Source organism: Corythoichthys intestinalis, chromosome 21 (assembly GCF_030265065.1).
Source record: "Corythoichthys intestinalis isolate RoL2023-P3 chromosome 21, ASM3026506v1, whole genome shotgun sequence".
Lineage (NCBI taxonomy): Eukaryota > Metazoa > Chordata > Actinopteri > Syngnathiformes > Syngnathidae > Corythoichthys > Corythoichthys intestinalis.
This window is the reverse complement of record NC_080415.1, coordinates 36,305,754-36,324,540: the sequence shown is the minus strand read 5'-3', so window position 1 is coordinate 36,324,540 and position 18,787 is coordinate 36,305,754.

The following is an 18,787-nucleotide window of genomic DNA, read 5'->3' as shown; positions in this document are numbered from 1 at the left end:
GTCGAGTAGCTAAGCTCAAGTAAGAGTAGCGTTACTTCTAGTGCTGCAACGATTAATCGATTAACTCGAGTATTCGATTAGAAAAAAATATTCAAATTAAATTCTGTTGCTTCGAGTATTCGTTTAATTAAAATGGCGTAATGGTTTATTTTGAAAGTGTTTGCATTTAGTTTTATTGATTAGGGTGGATACACTGCCCTCTGGTCTGCCTCTTTTCATATGGCTGAATCCAACTGCTCCCTGTTAAGACCAACGTAAGCTAGGTTTTTGTTTGAGCTAATGTTTTTTAATGCATTTATAATTTAGTTTACAGGTATATTTAGCCGTTTTTTTTTTTTTTTTTTTGTGGGAATATGTGTCTGAACCATTTGTTCAGAGCGTTGTAAAACAAAAAAAAAGTTTAGCATTTTATAGCATTTAAGCTAGCGGACCTTTTCTATGTAAGTTAGCCAATTGTTCTTTTGTTGTACATAGATCCTCATTTAGAAACAAAAAATTATACCGTTTGAGGCTCAGCTAAGGTATTTTAATTTTTCATGTTCGTTATCCGATTACTCGACTATTCGAACTAAATAGTCCATCGATTAATCGACTACTAAAATATTCGATAGCTGCAGCCCTATTTACTTCAAAATAATATTACTCAAGTAAAAGTAAAGGTAGTCATCCAAAAAATGTACTCAAGTACAAGTAAAAAAGTATTTGGTGAAAAGAATACTCAAGTAAAGAGTAACATTGTGAGTAAATGCTTACATTTTTGTTGGATTAAAAAAAATTTTTTAAACAAAGGTATTTTTTTTTTTAACCTCAAAACAAAGTTATCTATATGAACTGTTGTTATAATGATACTGTGCAATAACCCATTCCATAATCACATTAAGCCAAAGAAAAAAAGACATTTAATTCTTAATAAATAAAAATGACAGAAATGAAGCATTATTCGTCCAAAGAGCATGAGTGCCCACTAGTGGAGAAAATAGTTCCTAGTTTGAATCGTGAATAGTTCTTTCATAGTTACTATTATGAAATTAAAAGGATCATATCTCCAGTTTTCCGTGGTCAATCGGCACCACGTAAAAACTGGGAGGGAGGTTTAAATCCGCATTTTCGAGTCCTGTTGAGGGCAGCGCTCTAAGTCAAATATTTCATTTCTTACGGTGCTGTAAAGACATCACGTGGTTGAGGAGGCTGGCGTGATCATAGAACAGCAGTGATGCTTTGCATCCCAAAGGTTATTGATACGCTCACACTAAGAATCGAGATATCGTTACAAAAAAGGTGTCAATGTTTATCAAATTAAAAAAACACGCACAAAAAAATTAATGTTTCAACCAAAATCATAATGGTGCCTCAGTTAACTCTATGGCTGCCATTGACGGCGTTCAATGCCCAATCCATTAGGAGTGAGAAAGCATTTTTGTTTTATCGTTTCTTATTTGCATGCTAGGACGGTACGATTAACTCGCGCTAGCTTAGCCACTCCGGACCCCTGAAATTAATAAATGACGAACAAACTGCATGGAATTTGTTGCCACCTCGAAGATTACAGTGCCTATGACAGCAAAAATCATGTTTATTTCTTATTTCACGCAGTATTTTATGCTCCTGTATGAAATTGACTGCTTGGATCTGTGTGGATGCAATCAATATATTTCATTCAATTTTTTCGGGTTGCGAATGTGACGTCGGCGGTAGAGATTATCTTCACAATACAGCCATTACTACAGCATGCGGAAGGACTGCGGATTCAGCTGATTTTGTGGATAATTCGTTCATTTTTCCAGCTCAATGTGCTGCAGGCTTTTGTTGCTACACCAGGGAAAGTGATGTGGGACTTTTTGGATTTTGGACTTTTTGGAAAGATTGCGTTCATCACGAAGAATGGGCAAAACAAGTAATCTAGAGACCATTGGACGGTATACGAAGTGAGTAAATTACGTGTTTTATGTTGTGTCAAATACTGGGATCAATTCAATTCAATTCAATTCAATGTTATTTGTATAGCCTAATATCACAGGTGGCTTGCATTTTGTGGGTGACAATGCTCCCTATCCACCGAGAAGGCCACTCGGCCGACGACTGGCGGCTTGTCGCGCACGATGGTCGCCGGCCAATAAAGGCATGCCCGCCTACAAAGTGCTTTCCTCGGCTTGGCCCCGAGCAGACCCCCGATCTCATCTCCGGTTCTTGATTGTGTAGACTTCCACTCCCCTCGGTCCTCTTCGCGTGCCCTACAGACCACTTTCCTTGGCTTGGCCCCAAGAAGCCCACCGCTCCAACGTAGGCCAGTTTGTCCACCTAGAAGGCGCTATTTTCGGTGTTCAGTCCCCGCCGACGAGTACTGCCTGCTGGGGCCGCAGCAGAACGACGAGCCATAACTTGCTCGCCACCGGGGGCTGGCTGATCGGTGAAGACAATCAACTCCGCTACCGTGTGTGACATGAGTCGGGGTAGTTGTGTGTGATTTTTCTTTGTCGAAAAGCAAGAAAAGCCTTGTAATCGCTGCTCGGTTTGGGTTAGCATGTCGCCCAGCTGTCACGCCTGCTGTTTTGTTTATTGTTACTCTGCTGACATCATCACCCAGCTGGAGGCGCTAGAGCGTTATAATGGCAGGCGGGGCTAAACGGCAGATTGAAGGACTCATTTCTCATCATCTGCGCTTTGCCAAATTGTATGTAATCGAATCGTCTCGAAATTTTGATTTTAATTCACATAATAATGCTATTTAAGATTTTTTTTAAGCCTAATGTAAAAAATTCTGTACCTCTGCTTTTAGATCGCATTGCATCATGTTATTCATTTCCATCATGACACCCCTTCATAGTAAAATGTCTGTCAAAATGTCACCACCCCTATTTGTCTCAGGGCTGATTAATTGCTGACTTATGGTTGCCTGTTGGGTCCGACTTAGCCAATAAAGGGATCATACTTCATTTTGAACTTGCATAAACTTGCTTAAGTGATTATTCTTTACATAGATCTCATGACATTATGTGATTCATTTCCATCGTAACACATCATCTCATAGTAAATTGCCTGTAAAATGACACCATCTCTATTTGGGCTCCAGTCCAGCAAAGCAGTTTGTCACCTCAGTGGACCTATAAGGAACATTCTACTAAAGGCATTGTTGTCAGAAAGCTGTTTTTACTAGAATGTTAGTACACTCACAGCTGCATAATGTATGTGGTTTCAAAGACTGGCCTAGACAGAGAGAAGAAAGTAACAGCTCTCCATTGCACAGGACCTCCATTATTAATGACTCCATAAAATACTTTGAACAAATTAAAATCCAGTCTTTTCTATGCAGCGGCTAACGCCAACAAAGGCTAAGGAGATAAGTTCCTCAGAGCTGTGTGGATGAAAGTTCAAAAGAGGCGACAGAGTGCTGCTTCTCAGAAATCAGAAAGGCCATAAAAAGCTCAACCAAATGATACAATTCAGCATGGAACACATCCTGATCATTAATCTCGCACACTAAGCAAAAATTTTTTTTTTGTGTGTGTGCAGCTGTTCCATTATAATGAGACAGGATATCTTTATGCATGTTATTTTTGTTCTGGCAAGAAGGTTTGCTGCCATCTTTGTCAATTCTGTCAACCCCTTATTAATATGGCAGAAAACATACACAAGGCTGAAAAAACAGTTTCTGTCCTTGCACCCACCTTTTAAGTAAACTTCTGTACTTCAAGCTACATATATAGTATATACAATGGGGCAAATAAGTATTTAGTCAACCACTAATTGTTCAAGTTCTCCCACTTGAAAATATTAGAGAGGCCTGTAATTGTCAACATGGGTAAACCTCAACCATGACAGACAGAATGGGGGGGGAACAAATCACATTGTTTGATTTTTAAAGAATTTATTTGCAAATCATGGTGGAAAATAAGTATTTGTTCAATACCAAAAGTTCATCTCAATACTTTATTATGAACCCTTTTTTGGCAATCACGCCAAACGTTTTCTATAACTCTTTACAAGCTTTTCACACACTGTTGCTGGTATTTTGGTGCATTCCTCCATGCAGATCTCCTCTAGAGCAGTGATGTTTTGGGGCTGTCGTTGGGCAACACGGACTTTCAACTCCCTCCACAGATTTTCTATGGGGTTGAGATCTGGACACTGGCTAGGCCACTCCAGGACCTTGAAATGCTTCTTACAAAGCCACTCCTTTGTTGCCCAGGCTGTGTGTTTGGGACCATTGTCATGCTGAAAGACCCAGCCACGTCTCATCTTCAATGCCCTTGCTGATGGAAGGAGATTTACACTCAAAATCTCTCGATACATGGCCCCATTCATTCTTTCCTTTACACAGGTCAGTCGTCCTGGTCCCTTTGCAGAAAAACAGCCCCAAAGCATGATATTTCCACTCCCATGCTTCACAGTTGCTATGGTGTTCTTCGGATTCAGTATTGTTTCTCCTCCAAACATGAGAACCTGTGTTTCTACCAGAAAGTTCTATTTTGATTTCATCTGACCATAACACATTCTCCCAGTCCTCTTCTGGATCATCCACATGCTCTCTAGCAAACCGCAGACAAGCCTGGACGTGTACTGGCTTCAGCAGGGGGACACGTCTGACAGTGCAGGATTTGAGTCCCGGGCGGCGCATTGTGTTACTGATAGTAGCCTTTGTTACTGTGGTCCCAGCTCTCTGTAGGTCATTCACTAGGTCCCCCCGTGTGGTTCTGGGATTTTTGCTTACTGTTCTTGTTATCATTTTGACGCCACGGGGTGAGATCTTGCATGGAGCCCCAGATCGAGGGAGATTATCAGTGGTCTTGTATGTCTATCATTTTCTAATAATTGCTCCCATGGTTGATTTCTTTCCACCAAGCATTTTACCTATTGCAGATTCAGTCTTCCCAGCCTGGTGCAGGTCTACAATTTTGTCTCTTGTGTCCTTCGACAGCTCTTTGGTCTTGGCCATAGTGGAGTTTGGAGTGTGACTGACTGAGTTGTGGACAGGTGTCTTTTATTCCAATAATGAGTTAAAACAGGTGCCATTAATACAGGTAACAAGCGGAACCTCGTTAGACCTCGTTAGAAGAAGTTAGACCTCATTGACAGCCAGAAATCTTGCTTGTTTGGAGGTGACCAAATACTTATTTTCCACTCTAATTTGGAAATAAATTCTTTAAAAATCAAACAATGGGATTTTCAGTTTTTTTCCTCCACATTCTGTCTCTCATGGTTGAGGTTTACCCATGTTGACAATTACAGGCCTTTCTGATCTTTTCAAGTAGGAGAACTTGCACAATTGGTGGTTGACTAAATACTTATTTGCCCCACTCTATGCTATCTGGGTATTTACGTTTTGCCAAAAACAAAACAAGAATTAGAAACTGTTTGTTTTATTCCTATTAAAATTATAATGATTAATATTTAAATTTGCAAACAATTACCTAATGTTCTAATTTTCCTTGTGGGCCCCATGGGCATGGGCCCTTAGAATCAATATCACTTTTCAGCCCTATACGGGGTCCCTGCTGAGTGTTCAATCCCAAGGTTTAAATTTCTACACATTAATGCTACAATGAAAAAAGTCTAAATCACGTTTCACTAAGTGGCAAAAAACACTTGCAAAGAAAATTATCTTTCCAGCTCATTAAACAGGTAGGGGAAACCTCCTATCTGACCTGTAACAAGCTTGCTTTCAGACCCTCGTTAAATCATCTCAGCCATGCACTGATGATGATGATGCTCGTTCCGCTAGCTGGTCGTGAGTGACTAACGACCCACAGCTCTGATGTGTCTCATTTGATAAAATGGTCAGTTAGGCGGCAAGGTTACAAATGCAGTTAAGGCTTATTTGCGATGGTTTGTGGCGCATAAATCACAACAACAAAGTGAAATACTTTGCAGTATTATTCGCGGCTTTTAGTCACTCTCTCACTGTCATGGCTAAATGTCAGACATTAGCTTGCTGATAAAGTCACCTGAAGTGGAAACTAATTCTACCTTAAATGTGATTTATAGCCGACTTTGGCCAAGGTGCATCTCCAGCTTATTAGGTTGCATTGCGAGCAAATGGAGATGCTGAACAGGCTCTCGCCGATCCAGTTTGCGGGAGTCATTATTTCTTTATTCCCAGCGAAATTTAACACAACTCATGAATCAGTTCGAAAGAGACAAAGCCTGTAGGCTATCACAGTACAACGCTATTAACAAAGGAATCAAATACCCATTTGATGCGTTTATTGGACCAAGAAATCACACCTTAGAGGCAAACTAATATATTTTCCCGATAATTTACATGCATGTTTGAACAGTTTCATTTTTACTTTAAACCAGACCTGCCTGGTCAGATTATGGGTCGTGTACAAAATCCATAGTTTTTTACTAAAGATGTCCCGATCATGTCATTTTCAAAGTATCGGAATCGGCAAAAAAATATCGGACATGCCTTTTTTTGGTTATATATTTATAATTTTTTAGAAAATTAAATCTTTTTCTAATTGTATTTAACGTTACAGACAAAATGTCTTACACTCATCCAGAGTCTTTAGTTTTGGCTCGAAATAGGGCTATCAAATTTATCGCGTTAACGGCGGTAATTAATTTTTAAAAAATGCTCAAAGTAGGGCTATCAAATTTATCGCATTAACGGCGGTAATTAATTTTTAAAAAATTAATCACGTTTAAAATATTTAACGCAATTAACGCATGCGCTGCACGACCCACACACGCATTGTCGCGTTCATTCTATAATGGCGCCGTTTTACCTATATATAGAGCTAAAAGGCAGCGTAAAATGAGGAGAGAGAATTTCTTTGGAGCCACTTTTTAGTTGGCTAAAGCCTTAAAATCCCTCTCTCAACAATTTGAAATATCGTGGGAAGCAATGGGGGAAGAACGGTAGTGGTTGATCTTTTCCTTAACACCCTAGGTTACTTCCCAACGCAGAGAAGATTTAAAAATTGGTGCCACTACGCAGAGTCATGGTTGCACTTACCATCATGCATTTGGGCAGAACAGTTAAATGGCTACAGTATCATTTACTGAAAGCTCAACAAATACACTAGATGGCAATATTTAGTCACAATATACAAAGTCAAATTTATCCTTTAAGAATTACAAGTCTTTCTATCCGTGGATCCCTCTCACAGAAAGAACGTTAATAATGTAAATGGCATCTTGAGGATTTATTGTCATAATAAACAAATACAGTACTTATGTACTGTATGTTGAATATATATATTCGTCCGAGTTTTATTCATTTTTTTCTTAATGCATTGCCAAAATGTATATGATCGGGAAAAATGATCGGGAATGATTGGAATTGAATCGGGAGCAAAAAAACATGATCGGAACAACCCTAATTAATATGTGAACATTTCTTAATAAAGAACTGAATATTTAATGGGGTGTCCTAGTTTTTTCACATGACTAAGTCAGATCCAAGGCAAGCATTCTCTTAAACTCTCACTCTTTTGAATCTTGTCGTGGCATCCTGGCAGCTTTAATTAATTGAATATAATGTACTGTTCTAGCTGAGTGTGCATGATCATAAAAAGAAGCTCTGTGTTCGTTTAAGCAATTTTTTAAAATTCGTATTTCATAATCTACGTGCAAAAAAAAAGAGTATAACGGCCTAAAATATCGGCTTACAAAATCAGTTTTGGATATCTGCATCGGCATTTGAAAATCCCATATCGATCAACCTCTACTTACTTATAAACACGTTACTCCCTACACTTCATATGATTTTCTCCTTTCATTTAACACTCCTATCAGGAATCTTGTCGATAGCAATTCATCTCCTCTTTGTGTGATACACAGCAGTGTTTCTCAATAATCCCTGAGATTTTCCGACTTGATGCAGTGACTGCGCCTGACACAGCGTCAGGCTTGCAACGTAGTGTTAAAATTAAGATCGAGTGATGTGGTGTTTTGGGGTCAGGCCAGCGTCATCTCATTTTATCATTTTTAGCCTAAAATTCTGAGTGATTCTCATAGTGGTTTGAGGTGTGGGGGGAGCAGAGATAATGTACCAGCAAGCTTATTGCATGCTCACATACAAATACAGTGGTCCCTCGTTTTTCGTGGTTAATGGGGATATACAGGGATGGATAAGTGAAAAATTGCAAACTACTGCAGCCCCCAAAAAACAAAAAACAAAAAAAAAAAGTTATTTTTTTTTGTGTGTGTTCAATGGATTTGTTCAGATTTAGCATTGGAAAGAGATACATATAAGACATGTTTCTTCACTTTTTTTCCTCAAAGTATAATTTGAAAAAGTATGTATATGGCGGAAAACACAGACAAAGCTGAAAAAGCAGTTTCTGCTCTTGCAATCCTCTTTAAAAGAAACTGCTGTATTTTAAGCCAAAACAACTGTTGTGTTTGATAGAACAATATGTTTATATGCTGCCATAGCAGATTCATGGCGCATGAAGCCCCCGAACTATTTTTATTTTGTCCGTTTTACCCTGAAAACCCCCGTTTACAGACGTCGCGCAACCGTTTTTGTTTCAAACCAGCCTTAAAACGAAGGTAATTAATTATATTAATTATTCAAAATATCTGTCGTTTTTAGCTCAGAATCATTAATTGGTGTCTCATATTTCATAAAAAAAAATGACTTGAAAAAATTATTCACTCACATATTTTAAACTTTTAAACAAAAAATTATGTCACCATGAAAAAAATGGCGTCTGTAAAAAAAGTCACGGATATCTCCCTCATGACTATCGCTTAATTGTATTTTTTTTGTTACTGTCGCATTTTCTCCGATATGTTAGATGATAAAAAATCGATCCAAACAAAAAAAAAAAAAAAAGGGGGGAAAATGTTTAAAAGGGTAAATATATGAAAAAGACTCAACCACTCCTTGATGTCTGCGATTTCTGCATCGCGACCCTTGTTATATTACCATGTTTCACCCATAAAATCCCCCAAAAATCCAGGTGTGGCCATTCACAGCTGTGTCTTGACACTCAGTGATACATGCTACATGGAGTTTTTGGATCGAAACAAGGTAAGTACGCGATAATATCTCGCTAAAGTCGTGGCGTCTGTAATTCTGCTCTCGCGTGCTCTCACCTCCAGATAGGGTTTTGCTGTTTAAAAAAAAAAAAAATGTATTTTTAAAAATGCCCTCCTGTTCAAACTTTTCCTTCCCCCAGAAAATTGAGATTTTAAGCTTTCCAATGATGTATCACACAATGCTTATCGGACAATTTTGAAAGTAGGCTAAATTGGGGGTCTCGGAGCAGAACTTCAAGTCACCTGAGTGTTTTCTGCCATATGCAGTGGGGCAAATGTATTTAGTGAACCAATAATTGTGCAAGTTCTCCCACTTGAAAATATTAGAGAGGCCTGTAATTGTCAACATGGGTAAACCTCAACCATGAGAGACAGAATGTGGAAAAATCTCCAGAAAATCACATTGTTTGATTTTTAAAGAATTTATTTGCAACTCATGGTGGAAAATAAGTATTTGGTCAATACCAAAAGTTCATCTCAATACTTTCTTATGTTCCCTTTGTTGGCAATAACGGAGGCCAAACGTTTTCTCTAACTCTTCACAAGCTTTTCACACACTGTTGCTGGTATTTTGGCCCATTCCTCCATGCAGATATGTTCTAGAGCAGTGATGTTTTGGGGCTGTCTTTGGGCAACACGGACTTTCAACTCCCTCCACAGATTTTCTATGAGGTTGAGATCTGGAGACTAGCTAGGCCACTCCAGAACATTGAAATGCTTCTTACGAAGCCACTGCTTTGTTGCCCTGGCTGTGTGTTTGGGATCATTGTCACGCTGAAAGACCCAGCCACGTCTCATCTTCAATGCCCTTGCTGATGGAAGGAGATTTTCACACAAAATCTCTTGATACATGGCCCCATTCATTCTTTCCTTTACACAGATCAGTCGTCCTGGTCCCTTTGCAGAAAAACAGCCCCAAAGCATGACGTTTCCACCCCCATGCTTCACAGTTGGTATGGTGTTCTTCGGATGCAATTCAGTATTCTTTTTCCCCGAAACACGAGAAGCTGCGTTTCTACCAAAAAGTTCTATTTTGGTTTCATCTGACCATATACATTCTCCCAGTCCTCTTCTGGATCATCCAAATGCTCACTAGCGAACCGCAGACTGGTCTGGACGTGTACTTTCTTCAGCAGGGGGACACGTCTGGCAGTACAGGATTCTAGTTCCTGGCGGCGCATTGTGTTACTGATAGTAGCCTTTGTTACTGTGGTCCCAGCTCTCTGTAGGTCATTCACTAGGTTCCCCCCGTGTGGTTCTGGGATTTTTTCTCACCGTTCTTATCATTTTGAATCCACGGAGTGAGATCTTGCATGGAACCCTAGATCGAGAGAGATTATCAGTGGTCTTGTATGTCTTCCATTTTCTAATAATTGCTCCCACAGTTGATTTCTTTACACCAAGCGTTTTACCTATTGCAGATTCAGTCTTCACAGCCTGGTGCAGGTCTACAATTTTGTCTCGGGTGTCTTTCGACAGCTCTTTGGTCTTGACCATAGTGGAGTTTGGAGTGTGACTGACTGAGGTAGTGGACAGGTGTCATTTATACCGATAATGAGTTAAAACAGGTGCCATTAATACAGGTAACGTGTGGAGCCTCGTTAGAAGAAGTTAGACCTCTTTGACAGCCAGAAATCTTGCTTGTTTGTAGGTGACCAAATACTTATTTTCCACTCTAACTAATAGATTCGTTAAAAATCAAACAATGTGATTTTCTGTTTTTTTTCCACATTCTGTCTCTCATGGTTGAGGTCTACCCATGTTGACAATTACAGGCCTCTCTAATCTTTTCAAGTAGGAGAACTTGCACAATTGGTGGTTGACTAAATACTAATTTGCCCCACTGTATCTACAATACCAATTTTTTAAAATTTGACTGACTGAAAACAATGCATGTGTGTGTGCTGCACCCAAGATTACTAACACCACACACATCTACTAGTATTTTCAATAAACCGGATTTGTGTTTAGTACCTGTGAAAGTCATTTGTTCCTATAATTAAGGCTTTTGGTATTGTGAAAGTCAAATTATGTGCAGACTGGTGGTTTTGCGATTTCCAAACCCTGGGTGCGGAGCAATCTTTTGATGAATCGCTCTGTTTGAGGATGTCCACTCCTGTGACAGCTCACTATTCTCTGGTATCTCTCCCCGCAGACTTCAAATCTATCACTTCATCAGAAAGGAGTCTCTTGCTGGCTTGCTATCTTTCAAAGAAGTCCACGCAATCAATAGCTCTTTTGTAGCTGTAGTTCAACCTTTCAAACTTTCTTACTATGTACCGGGAACCTTCTAATGAACTTCTTTGGTTGCCAAAATGTACGCCTTCTCATTTGTCAAGTTCAAAAATAGATCCTTAGGTAGACATTGTAAAATTACCCAAAAATAAGGAGAGAAGACACTCAGTTTTCTTGGCCAAGGAGAGCAAAAGAGTGACTAGTGACAGTAACCAAAATTGATCTAAATAAAAAAATCCTCCTTGGTATTTTATTTAGGGGTTTGTCCTTATACAGAATGGATGCCGCCCTGAGGGAGGGGGATGCAAGCTGGAGACACCCATGTGATTTTGATTGGATATGTGTGTGCATGTAGGTGGAACTAAGTGAGTACACGTGTGTAAGCAAAGGCTCATGTAAACAATCATGTAAACAGTCAAAATGACCCAGACACTTCAGTTATGCAACGCTGCGGCCATGGAAAATGTCCTCGGATGGAAAATTGTCCTCGAAGGTCTAGACGAAAGTCCAGATGCCAGGTGCTGAAGATGTCTCGGAAGGTCTAGTTACGCAATGATGTGGCCATGAAGCAAGGCAGTTGTCATCCCGACCCTCTTTTACTCTTTGTAACACTTAAGCATTATACTACAACCTAGTATATAGCAAGCAATAATCATTTACTGGTTATATTAATAAGAAAAATATGGCAATATGTATTATTTATGGAATATATGAACACAAGCAAACATTCAATCAATCAATCAAGCAAATATTCAATCAATCAAACCTCGATAATTAACTCAACATCATTGATCAACCTTCTGCAAGAAAATTTCGACTTTGTTTTCAGTTGTTTGGATTCCTAGGTAGAGAATCTTAAGGGTTCCGTGACGGGTGTCGTGTATTTGTTTTTTTCTGAATCCCATCATCGCCATGCTGGTGGTCTGTTATTAAAGGGCGACTGAATCCATGGTGTCGAAACCGTTCTATTTAGAATATGTGTGTTTTGAAACAATTCTGATACTGCTTATGATCAATCACAGTATCAATGAAAATGAATAGTAGCGAGGCTGATACCCAGTCACCAGGCTACAACGAGTTAATTTGTCTGTTATATCCAATCAGACAAGCATTCTTTGAGTAGACACTGCTTATAATCAATTACAGTATCAAATAATATAATAGTCACAACTCATAATCAATTGCTATGACTTATTATTAACCTCAGGATCGCGGATCGTCGGCGACTTACATGGACAGCAAACAATAACACTTCACTGCGTTAAACAAGCGGCACATTTTATTTAACCCACAGTATAAAGTGTACAAGCAAGCAAACAACAATTGTATTTCAGCTCATAGACTACATGCAATAACATAAATCTCATTACCGTGTGCTGGAAGGACGGAGAGCCGGGCGTCCTCGGTAAAGCGAGCAAGGAAACACCAAAACTGGACGTCCGCGCGCGTGAACTCTCAGCAGACTCTAATGAGATTTATGTTATTGCATGTAGTCTATGAGCTGAAATACAATTGTTGTTTGCTTGCTTGTACACTTTATACTGTGGGTTAAATAAAATGTGCCGCTTGTTTAACGCAGTGAAGTGTTATTGTTTGCTGTCCATGTAAGTCGCCGACGATCCGCGATCCTGAGGTTAATAATAAGTCATAGCAATTGATTATGAGTTGTGACTATTATATTATTTGATACTGTAATTGATTATAAGCAGTGTCTACTCAAAGAATGCTTGTCTGATTGGATATAACAGACAAATTAACTCGTTGTAGCCTGGTGATTGGGTATCAGCCTCGCTACTATTCATTTTCATTGATACTGTGATTGATCATAAGCAGTATCAGAATTGTTTCAAAACAATTTTGGCGTCACGGACAGGATCAATAGTATTGATAAACTGATTAGTATTGATTGAAATTGGTCATTGTAATTAAGTAATACTGAGAATTTGTTGTTTGGTAAATTGACTTGAGTAATACTGGGATTGTGTTGTTTTGGGATTTACGTATTACTCGATAAATCGAGTGAACATTCCGGTATATTTTTGGTTTAGCGTTATCAGTAGCGCGGGAAGTGTCGTCGGCGCACGGGTTCGCGGCCCAGCCAAGCCAGAGAGGTGGGAGTGAATAGCGGGGCGACGCTGAACGACTATAAGACGTTCATGGTGACACTGAACGCTGTCGAACGCGTGAAACGGTATAGCGCGGGGACCGGAAGGGACCGGAAATTTCAAAGTAATACTGAGTGAGACGTAACAGAATAGCTATGTTTCAGAAATTGCGGCCATTTATTCATTTATTTGCAATTTCTAATTAATAAACATTGTCTATTAAGCAAAAGTGTGCCTGTTGCTTACTCACTGCGAACCTGGAAAATTTCAAAACAATGTGTTTATTTGAAAGATACACAAATAAACAGCTATTTTTCAGACAAAGTCGCACTTGACTATAAAAAATGCGCAATAAAGAGGAAAAATTATCCCCCGGTGACCAAAATTGTCATTGCATGTAATTGACTTTCCAATACATACATTTAAAATTAAGAATTTGCCAGTATAATGCTGTCAATAAAAGTTGTAAAGCAACTACAAAAATAACAACAAAAATGATTTTATAATGGGTGAAGGAATCTGACCTTTTAGCCAGACCGCCGGAATTGCGCCAGCCGAATTGCCGGACCCGCGCTGGCGCAGCTCCAACAACCCGGGCCCAAAAAACACCGTATATTCTTTAATACTAAGTTTAAAAACAAAAACAAAATGCCAATTCCTACCAAGCTTTGCCAAGAAGGAGGATTTTCTAAAAGTGCCACCACGAGCTCTAGCGTCTTACCGATGCTTCGTTCATGAAATTATGGCAGAACATGATAGAGTTTGTGAATGAATGTGCTGATGTCTGCTTTTCAGTGCTGCATAAAAGCAACTATAACACAGTTTTGCTCACATGGACAATCAATGATGTGTCTGTCAGACAAGCTGCAAATTGCTGAGCATCGACTATTTCCTCTCAAGAAGAGGCATTCATTTATTTTCTGTCATTGAGTATCTTTCTACACAGCACATTGATGCACAGTGGGATGGAAATAGTGTATCATATAGCACAGAGTGTTCTATGCAAAATTGTATTATCTCGATTTTGTTGATTATTTGATATAATGTTTGTCATATATGAGGTACTGACAGAACAGTGTTTTTCTACTTTTTCGGCACTACAGTTATTTTTAAATGTTTCATTGGATACCATTATAAACCAAATAAGGAGTGTTTTGTACTGTATGTACAGTACAGTATATTCGACTTAAAGCTAGCACACAAAGAATCCAGTTGTCATAGTTCAATCATTTTCGAGATTTGCAATTCAAAAGTGAAGCCATTCATTATTTTCATCTGTATTATTATCCCTAAAGGAAAGATGCAGCACGCTCAGCATAATTGATTTATCCGAGGAGCGAGATTGGTCTCAGCAGGGCCTATATGCTAGTTTCCAAGTGAACCATAACTAAAAGCTTATTGACCAGCTCTGGCTGCTATATTGGTTGATATCTCATGCACAGCGAGAGAGCAACTGTGTATTATGAAGCGTTTAAATTGACCACATGAACCTTTGATTAAAGGAGAAACATAATACAGAGAAAGACAAGGCAATGCAGACTGGAGAGAACCTATTTATCAATGCTATCAGCCCACTGGAGCTTACATTTTTTGATTCATTTCATCTTCATACTATTTCTTTGTAGGAGTAAGCAGTATCAAAACTTTAGCTTTAAAAATATTTCAGTGAAGACTGTCTAAATGTTTGATATTTTCTTTTTTCTAATATGCAACATTCCATTTAGCTCTCTTGAGCCCCTTTCACACATGCCGAAACACCATGAAAATCGCGGGATTTAAACGGGCAGCCCTTGTTAGTAAACGCAATTTCCCGGGTCGACTGACACGGAGATTACTGGGACATTTCACGGGTCGCGTCTTAGTATAGTTCCCGTGAAAGTTCCGGGCTGAGGCTTATGTGAAAGCAAGCGTTCAATTACCGTGTCACTGCACGTAAATATCATGGAGAGCCGATCGTCACTTCCTTTTTCTTCGCAGTAACAAGAAAACGGTAAACAAACATCGCAATTATCAACGTAGCAAGCTGGAAATAGCTAAATTGCTACTGGATCGTAGAGTCGAGGAAGAGTCCATTGTCCATCTTTGGAAATGTGTGGTTTATTTTGTTGCCGATGTTAGGGTCCGCAACTGCAGAAAACAACAGAGGGAACCGTCAAGGGTTTATTTAATGCAAACAAAAATACACACGATCGCGGAAAAGGGGTAATAACGCAATGGGTCCGTGACAGTAGGTCGACGGGGATCGATATTACTAACTTAAGCGGTAGGCAGAGAGCTGATAAGACAACAAAACAAATACACTCAAATACCAGCACAACGTAGGGGATTTCAAAACAAGGGCGGCAGAGGTGTCGAATGGCGCTCAGCAAGTTAATATCTCGGCACTCTTGTCTTGGATCGCCTGGGCTTAAATACAGTCTTGATGAGTTTGACTTGGTTGCAGTTACAAAGTTGGGAACGCTCCAACAAACGACTCTGTAAAAAAAACCTGATTTGACCAACATTGTGATGGCCGATGCCGACCAAAAAGGACGTAATATCCAGGTTATAAAATTGCGCCAGCAGCCGTCCACCCAAACTGTCAAATTTGGTTTGATTAAGTATGGACACAAGTGTTGTTTTCGTCAAGGATGACTACAACGAAATATTTCATCAACCAATACTTTTTTCATGACGATGATGAGATGATAACAAGCTAAAAACATTCAAACTAAAAAACAAACTAAAACATGATGAGTCTAATGCCAGTTTTCGTCTGATGAGAACGAGACGAAAATGCGCAATAGTTTCCGTCACATGTTTACAACGTGGGATAATTATATGTGTAATAAGCCTGCAACGTAGCAGTGTTTGGTTGTGTCACTTATGTGATGGTCCTGAGGGTCCTGCCATCAAAGCCATCTAGTCTAGCAGCCAGTCTTATTTAAGGGCCATGTTTCCAAGCCAGGGTGAGAAGCTCGGTCATCCAGGAGGGACTTGGTGTCAAGCTGCCACTCCTCCTCATTGAGAGGAGCCAGTTGAGGTTGCTCGGGCATCTGGTTCGGATGCTTTCTGGATACCTCCCTGGAAAGGTGTTCCGGGCATGTCCCACCGGCGGGAGGAGCCGGGGATGACCCAGGAGACACTGGGGCGACCATATCCCTCAGCTGGCCAGGGAATGCCTTGGGATCCCGCCGGAGGTGCTGGTTGAAGTGGCTGGGGAGACGGAAGTCTGGGCTTCCCTGCCAAAGCTGCTGCCCCCGCGACCTGACCCTGGATTAAGCGGCAGATGATGGATGATTTGATGGATGGATGGTTTCCGAACCATATGGCAGAATAGAAAGTACTTCAGAGTTGTAAATCCTTTGCTTTGTCTTGTGGGGGATTGTCTGGTGCTGCCAGAGTGGTTTCCAGAGACGCATAGCTGAGGCTACCAAGGCTCTTCTGCGGGTCATCTCTGGTTTTAGGTGATCGTTGTTGGACCCTAAATACACAAAGTTCTTGACTGCTTCTACAAAGTCATTGGCAAGCCAAAGGGGAGGTTGATCTGATCCATCAACAGCATGGAGGAACTTAGTTTTAGTTTCTGCCTTTTCACTGTATATGCCCATAGCATCTCTCAGCAGACTGTGGGAATTGCTGAGCATGATGGTGTCGTCAGCGTACTCCAGGTCAGTTAGATGGTTGCTGCCAAGGGACACTCCAGGGATCTGTTCACAGACCCTAAACATCAAATGGTCGATGATACAGTTGAAAAGATCAGAAGCAGCCATACAGCCCTGACGGACGACACTGGAGATGGAAAACCAGTCTTGGCTGTTCACACGGACACAGCTCTGTGCGTCGCTATAAAGCAGCGTTTTTAGGGCGATGATCTTAGATGATGTTTCAAGGGACTGCGGGATACTCTAGAGCGAGGAGGGGCAGACGGTGTCAAAGGCAGGCTTAAGATCTACAAATCTGCAGAAGAGATGGCGATCCTTTTGGATTTCGTAGGTCTTTTCTCTCAGCAGTCGAACGACAGATGTGTGGAGCGGTTTGGCATGGAGCCAGCCTGCTGGTGGCAGCGGCTGCTTCTAATCTTCTGATCCTGGTGAAGCGCTTGCCTGGGATGGAGAGTAAAGTACTACCCCTGTGATCACCACGGACAAGCCTGTCTCCCTTTCGTTTCCAGAAGGGCAGGATGACCCCTCTGGTCCAGTCGCTAGGAAGCCGCTCTGCTCCACACATTGACGAAGATGTGGGTCAGACATTCCACCATACTGTCCCCGCCTGACTTTAGCATCTCGGTGCTTATGGAATAGATGCCGAGGCTTTTGTGCTGTTGAGGGTCTTCAGGGCAGACTGTCTCAGGTGTGATCGGGTCAGTAAAGCAGGGGTTGTCAGCAGAATGGATGGTAGGATCGGTAGAGTGGTTTTGTGCCGCAACAAAAGACTAAAATGCTCTTTCCAGTGCCGGAGGCAGTCAACTTCTCTTGTCAAAAGATTGCCATCAGAATCTTTCACTTCAAACACTGGCAAGTCTAAATGTCAGTTAAGCCAAGCTGTCTTTAGTTTGTACAATCTATAGGTAAGCGATCTATGTAGACGTGTGTAGATATCTGTGGTGCACACAATAGCAGGCTTTGTCCGATCCGTCTGCTGACAATGCAGTCAGTCCGAGCCCCCTTAATTTGATTACCAGCTCTAAGAAGATGAGACAAAATAATTTATCACTCTCTCTCTGACATTTGACTCTCAATACCTCGGTCATTTTAATTAGGTAGCGTTTCTAGTCAAAGAAGAAATCATTAAGAATATCCTTTTTGTATCTTCCCAGATTGGTGCTTCTCTCCCTACTGATATTTTGCCAGTGTATATTTCAGATCCAAACTTCCTCTCCTGTCAGATCCGTTTGCCTTTGGCATACCTACTTTGTCACGGTGGAGGCTATATGGGATGTTTTTCTTTTCTCAATCTCGATGACTCTCCCCTTCTAGAACTCCCATCTTCAGTGTAATTGTTGAGTGCGCCTCGCCACCTGAGACCCACAATCACATTCCGAAAAACAAGAGTTGTTGATGAGATTTTTCACGCAAACATCTTGTTTTGAAAGTAGGTCACTGAACCTCATTCTGTGATCTCAAAGTAGAAATGTACGAAATTATTTTTCCTCAGTGTTACGATTAAGAGCGACATTACAAATAGGATTTGGTATGATGCGTGTAAGATTAAACACTGTAAGTCAATCTTCAATTCACCCAATCTCTATGGTCAAACACAGACATCATCTGTCCAACGCTTATCCTGATTCAGGGTCACCGGAAATCGGAGATCAACCCTGACTTCAGGTGACGTGGTATATACAGTAGCACTAGACCTTGAACTGGTTGCCAGTCCATCACATTTTGACAGGGTACTGTCTAACAGACGAACGCTAATGATAACACTGTTATTGAGTAGAAACTGGACTCACTTCTTCAGAGCAGTCAAGCCAG